General features: G+C 40.2%; 1 protein-coding gene across 1 annotated transcript in view; it reads left to right on the top strand.

Moving 5' to 3' along the window:
- Positions 1 to 7,746, top strand: part of LOC107090504 (plexin-B2-like) — a 223,629-nt gene that overhangs the window by 62,203 nt on the left and 153,680 nt on the right. The window contains exon 2 of the mRNA XM_015383917.1: positions 3,912 to 3,964. The gene's annotated coding sequence lies outside the window, so the exon portion shown is untranslated. The remainder of the gene's footprint in view (positions 1 to 3,911; positions 3,965 to 7,746) is intronic.

Raw genomic sequence — 7,746 nt, forward strand, 5'->3', positions numbered from 1 at the left:
AAACGGTTCGGACGGTTTTCATAAACCGTTCCATCCCTAGTGTATACACGTGTATCTTGGCGTATATAAGGTATATAACACTTCATCTGCAGGGGGCTATGATCAATAGCAAGCGTGAGGGCCCCAGGCCCGCCCCAATGAGCCCAGACTAACACAGAGAACACCAGGGTCCAGGTATCCAAAGGTACCCCCGTGCGACATGGTTGGGCAGGCAGAGGGACAGCAGCCCCCACTCAATGATTTACTAACTCTGGTCCTGAAGCTCTAAATGCTGATAAAAGCTTTAAATTCATCTGTAACACTGAATGTTCTGCTTCATATCACAAAGAACTCCATCAGATTTGTTTTCTCCTGGCAGAAAATTGGCCTTTTGATTAGTTGGTTGTGGGAAATATCAGTTTTTAATCTTTCTTTAACTTCAACATCTAAGATACAAAGTGAACAATCCTTAGCTCAGCGTTGCTGTAAAATGTTTTATTAGTATTTAGTTTCTGAAGCAGTTTGGTAACAGCTCCATACATCTATTGTTTGTTTTTCCAAAAAGCATGTCTGATGTCACCCCAAAGGTTTCCTGTTAGTTATATATCCATTGATTGTAAGGTTGCCTCATATGTTAATGTTTTCAGTCCAGAACCAGGATGATGTTCCTTAAGATGGGTTCAGAGTCTACATGTTAAAATCCCCGTTTCAGAACTTCAGCATTAGGGCTTCAAACAGGCTTTTAGCTAGCTATGTGTATGGGCGTACCTTTACTAATAAAAAGACAAACTGTACATCCTGTTTTTAGGATGTACAGCTTTGCCACTCCCTAATTTTCCTCCGGAAATGTTCAAAATTTCACAAGCAGCATTTTTTGCTGCTCAACGCGCCTCATCAACCAATCAGAGAAGCTGATCTGGGAGCTGGCAGATCTTCTCTCTAAAGGTTCTTAACAAAAATTTTTATGCCTTCTAACTCCACATCAGCAATTGCCAAAGATTTGTTTGGTCAGTACTACAAAAATCTTTTTAAAAGAAAAGTTAGAAAATGTGTGTTTCTAATGCTACGTTCAGGCCGCACGCTGCAGAAGTAGCTTCTGAGCATCTGACGCTTCAGAAACAGCAGCTGCTGGAGTTGGAAAAATTAGATTTTGCTGCGACGCGCCTCATCAACCACTCAGAGAAGCTGATCTGGGAGCTGGCAGGGAGTCAGACGCAGCACTGCTGATGCAGAGCGCTATGATCACTCCTCTGAAACAGTTTATTAACGCCTAAATTAACTTCAAATGTAGAAACCTGCCGGCAGAATCTGTTGGCTTTTATTATCCTGCTGCCTGCAGTTTGGATTAGGTACAGGAAAAATGCTTCTTCCAGCCGCCACCAACAGTAGGGGAAAACCCCCAAGAGGCTAGCGGGCCTGAGGCAGCTGCTGCTGGGGATTCCCAGTGATAATCTTTGAAAGAAACGTAATCTTGAATCCTTCATGTGGACTTTGTCACCTAAAAACATATTAAACTACTTTTTACTCACTGATCACATCAAATACAGCAAAGCTACAGCCGAGGCGGTGAGGTAGTGGGGGCAAGTTTATGCGACAATGGAGGAACATGAGTGCCAAAAAGAGCTAGCCTCGTGAGACCATTCTGATCTTGCGAGCTTTCAAGGTTTCAATCGCTGATCAGTCTGGAGACTCTCCATTGAAGAAAATTTGGAGCCGTTCACCAAACGAACGTCCAATCAGCGTTGGCTTTGAGGCGGGTTGAGGTGTGACGCAACGAGAAGCGTGACAGTTCGGTCTAAAAACATGGCGGCTTCAGCCGATGAAACTAGCGTTAGCGTGGCTATCGAGCAAGTTTTATGGGAATTACAGAGTATTTCTTCACTGAAAGAAGAGCAAAACACTGCTCTGGAGGCTTTTCTCAGAGGAAAAGATGTTTTTGCTCTTCTCCCGACTGGTTTCGGCAAGAGTTTGATCTATCAATTGGCTCCTCTTCGTCGTCGCTCTGTTAGTACGTCATATGCTTCGTTGATCTGATTGGTTTATTTGGCCCGTCTATCACCAACATAGGCCAATCAGCTAACCAGTATTTTCGCTCCTTCCCAAAATTACTTCAATGGAAGGTTTCCAGATGGATATGCGGAGCCAGGTTAAAAAAGAGCGGGGATCCCAGCGTTCTCGCGTACCTCGTGCTTCTAGCATGTCCATCTTCACCAGTTGTTTTCCACAATGGCGGCTATACAAACAAAACAAGCCGGTAAGGAACCAAACAGGAAATACGAATAGTGTAGAGCGGATGTAGATTTGACCAATCAGAGGCCTCCTACAATTTGGGAGAGGTTCACCAGAGTGTCTGCATCTCTTCCTTATGGAATCCACCTGTAGTCAAGCTCGCATACTTCTAGTAATCAGGAAAAAAGTATTGTTGGAACAAAGACAAAAAGTTAGCTGCCTTCCACCTCAAAATGAAGGAAATAGCATTTCAGGGTCTAAATTTCGGTGCTACGCCGCGTAAAGCCTGAAGATGTTAAACACCAAGGTGTTCACCCTATGAAATATTCCTAGCTAAACGCCTTTCAATAATGATTTCTATGATCATTATTATAAATATGCCTGGAATTATCACAATCATTCCCGTATCACGATGCCAGAGCCTCAGTGTTTCAAAGTTCTGTGGTTTGAATTAAATGTTTCAGGGTTTCCTGGGAAACTAGAAGCAAAAGAGTCGTCCTTGTTTCATCCGTTTTTTTAGATTTAGCTCCATTTCTCTGTAGGTTGGTTGATTTGCTCCATGACAAACTCTTCACCGCTGGTTGATTTGTTTAACAGCGGCGCCATCTTGTTTTGGATTGACTTTACATAGATGATCCAGAGGTTATTGTGGACCATCATCAATCCTTCTGCACTATTTGACTTTTCCAGAAGTATTTAAATGGCAGCATTCTGTTTTCCTTCAGATCTTTCAGGTTTTAATTCAATTTATAAGATCATTTTCTGCTTCTTGTCTTAACTCCCCCGTCTCCAGTGAATTAGTTTAGTTATGCTGAATGATGAGTGGAACGACCTGTTATTTCTGAGTTTTTCTGTGAGGGATCCACTATAACCAGCAGCTACATATGCAGCGCTTCATTCTAAGACTGATTATTTTACAGTTTGATTAATGAATTAAATGTGTATTTTATCTGCTGGTCTTCTGTTTCATTAATACTTATTCTATCTACTATTTAAAAAGGAAGGAAAGTTGAATATATCTTTCTTATGAGGAAAAGACTGAACAATTTAAAACAATGAAAAGAGGGGATTGTATTTAGGGGAAGTTTTATTGAAGCAAGGACTTAAAGGGAAGGAAGTGTGGAAGGAAATGGAAGGAGGGAGAAATAGGAAAGGAAGGATAAAGGGGGCGACAAAGGAAGGAAAGGGGAAAGTATATCTGAAATAGCAAATTATTTCTTTATTATATTCGGGGCTTTTCCATCAGCTGTTGCTTTATATTCTGATGGGTTTAATCCAGTAGCTGTTAAAGCAGAAATGCTGAGTCAGCTTTCTGGTTCTTGATCTCTTTTGGGTTTTGAACTTAAATGCCTCCCATCACAGTAAGGTGTGCTGTGTGTTTGCAGCCTGGCTGGGTGGATCTGAGTGTTTTCTGACTTATGGCTGATTTGGGATGGAGGAGCTTGACGATTTTGCTCCGGATCTCAGGAACCAGCTTTTAAAATCATTACTTTCCCTCCATTTTCCAACAACGCACTGCTTGGTGGTGCTCTGCCTCAATAAATCCCAAAGGAAGTGGATGTTTGTTGTGGGGGAAAAAGAAAAAAAAAGTATTTTTTTTCAAGGTATTCTTTTAAAACTAAATGCATATGGAGGTGTTTTTAAAATAAAAAAAAATAAAAAACTAGATTGACTGATTTTATTCTGTTGTTTTTTTTGTGCAGGACAGAGAGTTGCTTCTTGACATGATCGTCCAGCAGGCCTGAACACTGAGCTGGTAAGAATTACACACCGCAACCCCCCTAATTGGAAGTTTAACCTTTACTACCAACAATTTAGAGCTGCTGGCAGGATTCTGCTGTCTGTGAAGTAAAGCGCTCATCTCTGTAGATCAGCATTTAGGCAGAGTTGCATCCTGAGGTTTGGGTTTTATGGGAAATCATCACTATTGCTTCAAGTAAACCTCCCGTCATTCCAGAGCTAAACCAAGCTAGGAGGCTAAACCGAGCTTAGATCCATTTAACCGTGCCGAGTTCTGTTCTTACAACCGTTTACAGATCATGCTAGCACGGTTCCTCGCCTCCTATTGGCGGTCCACGATGCTACAGCTCCCAAGGTGGGAATTACGCAAACAAAAATGGGGCACCTATAACATCCAGGAACTGATGTTTGTTTATATCCGTGATATTTAGTCGTTTAGGAAATGTCAGGTGAAGAAGGCATTCTTCTCGGTCTCTGCATCATGCCAGGTCGCACCACGACCTTTTGATGCCGTTTATTGTTAATAAGCGGAGAAGAAGTTCGTGTTGTGAACCGGTGGAGAGATCTCCGAATTGTAAAGCTGAACACGCCGGAAACCTGTGAAATGAGTCAGCTGACTGCAAATAGGAGACGATGAGCTCTGCTGATGCGCTTTTTGTTATCAGAGAACCGAGCAACAGATGAACCGTGCCGAGCTCTACAGTTGAACTAGTACTAGATTTAGTCACGGTTCCCGCGGTCCTTAAAAAGTCTTAAAAGGCATTGAATTCTTCAAAATAAAACTAAGGCTCCATGGCTAAAACCAGGGAACATCCATGAGGCTCAGTGGATTTAGTGCAAGAAGTCATTCAAGCTCAGAACGATGGGAATTAAGGCAGTGGAGTCGCACATGCGAAGCACGAAACACAAAGCGTCAAAATGGAGTTAGAGAGAAACAGCCGGTATTTCTCAGTTTAGTTCCACCCTTGTCTCTGCAACGCCTCCACTTATCACCAAATCAAACATACTAAGAAAACCATACAAAGAAAAATAGCTGCTAAAAAGACTTAGCACTGGTTATGTTGGGGCTTTAAAACTGATTAGTTTTGTTCCCTGCTAAAACAAAGTTTGTGAATTCAGTTAAATAATTGTTCAAATATATCTGTCATTTGTGTGTTTTTAGCTTTCTTCCTGTATGGGAAGCTTTTCAACATTTGAAACATTAGTGCAGTGGTTTATGTTAAAATAAACCTTTGGGTTAAGTTGATGCAAGCAGGTTTTTCTTGTGTTTCTTGTGAATTTGGTCTTAAATTTTTATTTCGAGTCGCATTAAAAAGTCTTGAATTTAACTCGCCTTATGCTGTAGGAACCCTGTTTAATGCGGTTTGGTTGCGTCTGGCACGGTCCAGTTACACTCAGCCACCTTTGCTGAGGTGCTCTGACCGTTCTCGGCACCGTTTCAAAAGGCTACTGCAAATGGGATATTATATTAAAGTATATTCCTTCTCAAAGTGTTAATAACTTTCAAGGAAGCTTGTTTTCTGAAGCTGCAGCTTTCTGAGGGACATTAATCAGATATTAATGGTGGTTTCCATTTGACCCCGTTTGTTTTTGGGTTGTTATCACCCTAAAGAAAAAGCCTGAGATGAACTTTAAATGGGAAACTTTGCAAATAACCTGATTAATTCAAAGTCTGTAGGAGGTTGTTTTAAACTCTAACACTATTATTGTCCTCCTATTAAAACATGTCTTCTGGCACATTATAGCGCTACATCGGTTCACTTCTGTAGCTGTTCACACTTCTGTGTGGGTCGGCCAAAATGGTCATTCTAATTCTGACATTTGGTGGCCAGAGTGACTCCAGCAGCATCTTATATGGTAAAGCTGCAGGCCGAGAGTATTGACTCGCTGACTGACTTTTAGATAAAAAGTAAAAGATGGCAGAAACTCTCTGCCTTTCATGGCTGGAATCTAAGTGCCTAATATGAGGGGAGACTTTCCTCTACAATCTGTGTTTGTATCAATGATTTGTTAAAAATGACTGGAATAAAATCTGTTGATACTCAGCCATGTTTCCTCCTTTCTGTACGAAACATTACCTCCATCGGATTTGGACCGGGTCTAAGGGGTTCAACAACCACCATAGTCTAACTGGAAAGGGAGGGAAAAGCAGCCAAACTCTGATATCTATTAGATCTTGATTGACGTCAGTTTAAGATAAAAATAAAGATTTAATGGTTGGGAAACGTCAAATAAAATTCCTGAATTTATTATCCCGAAGACGTCTTTGAAGATAAAACAAACTGAGCATTAGGATGTGAATAAAGCTGCGTTTTTTTTTCTGCTGCTAGCGTTAAAAGAGCATTTTTAATCTCTTTTAAGAGGAGGAAGTTAATAAAAAAGATCCGGTTTTAATGGTACTTGAGCATTAATGAGCGTTTCTGCCTCGCTTCCCTCGCCCTGCTTCTATTTCTGTTGCTAACATCATGTTAAAGTTTGATAAGACTGAAGCTGCTGTGTCAACATCTCTGTGCAGAAGCTGCTGCTCTTATTACAACACGCTCTGTTTCTGTGCAAACACATCAGAGGCCCTGAGGGCGATCTAAGAACGGAAGGAACGTAGGAAGTTCAGGCTGATGATCGCTCTGAGACAGGAAGTAGTTCAGCTGTAAAGATAAACCAGCCACACATATATTAGCACAGGCACATTTATCAGACTCCTGCTTTGAGATACTTGCTGCTCTCTACTTTAACTGGTCAGTATCATTTCCTGCATTAGTTTATTTTATAATAGATGCTTCTCAATAAATTATAATATAATCAATAATCAATCTGACTTTATTCTCTGGTTAACTGTAAAGAGCCTTGAGATGAAATGTGTTCATATTCAATTCAGTTATTATTAAAAATGCATTTAATTTTCAGTCATTTCCGGTTAGTTTGAGCACATTAAGTGATCCGGTTTTAAACCTTTATTTCTTTTAATTTGTGCTAATTCTGGGCTTATTTCAAAATATATTTTCTTAGTTAAGTGTAATTTTACATCAGACTAATTTTATGAATCTTTAAAACTGTAACGTCGGCTGTTAAAGTATATATATGTATTTGTACCGTATAGTATGCACCTTATATATTACTGCAGTGTGGCGTTGATGAGATCAACCTGTGGTTCTGCTGAGGTGTTCAGGAAGCCCAGAAAACCACCAAAGCTGAATTAATCTACTAATAAAAGTATTAAGCTCTCATGTAAGTTCATCAATTGAAAGAAACCAGGATTTTTGGATGAAACGCAGCTGCAGCAAACTTAAATTTAACAGAAAGCTGAACGGTACTGTACGGAAGAGGATTAGGGCCACTGAAAAAAAAAACGTAACAGATTTTTTAATTTTATTTCAGTTTAACATGGGGAAAAAGTCAGAATTCTGACTTTAATCTCAGAATTCTGACTTTTTTTTTCAGAATTCTGACTTTAATCTCAGAATTCTGACTTTTTTTTCAGAATTCTGACTTTAATCTCAGAATTGTGGATCTTAATGTAGATGGGCACCATGAAGGAAGAGATGTGGAGCTCTCAGCTTCACTAACAAAGATGGGAGTAGTTTGAGGTTGTCAACAACACATTGATGGAAAATGATGAAATTAGGCAACTTTTTAGTTGCCCAAGGGGTCCCCTCATTAATGGAGGAGCAGAAGATCATTAAAACAAGAGAGCTAGTCTCTAAAACAGACATGGCTTTGGCTTGATGCTAACATGTTTGTTAGCTGTCAAAATTCTGAGATTAAAGTCAGAATTCTGATAAAAAAGTCAGAATTCTGAGA

Source organism: Cyprinodon variegatus, unplaced genomic scaffold, assembly GCF_000732505.1.
Source record: "Cyprinodon variegatus isolate N-32 unplaced genomic scaffold, C_variegatus-1.0 Scaffold298, whole genome shotgun sequence".
Taxonomy (NCBI): Eukaryota; Metazoa; Chordata; class Actinopteri; order Cyprinodontiformes; family Cyprinodontidae; genus Cyprinodon; species Cyprinodon variegatus.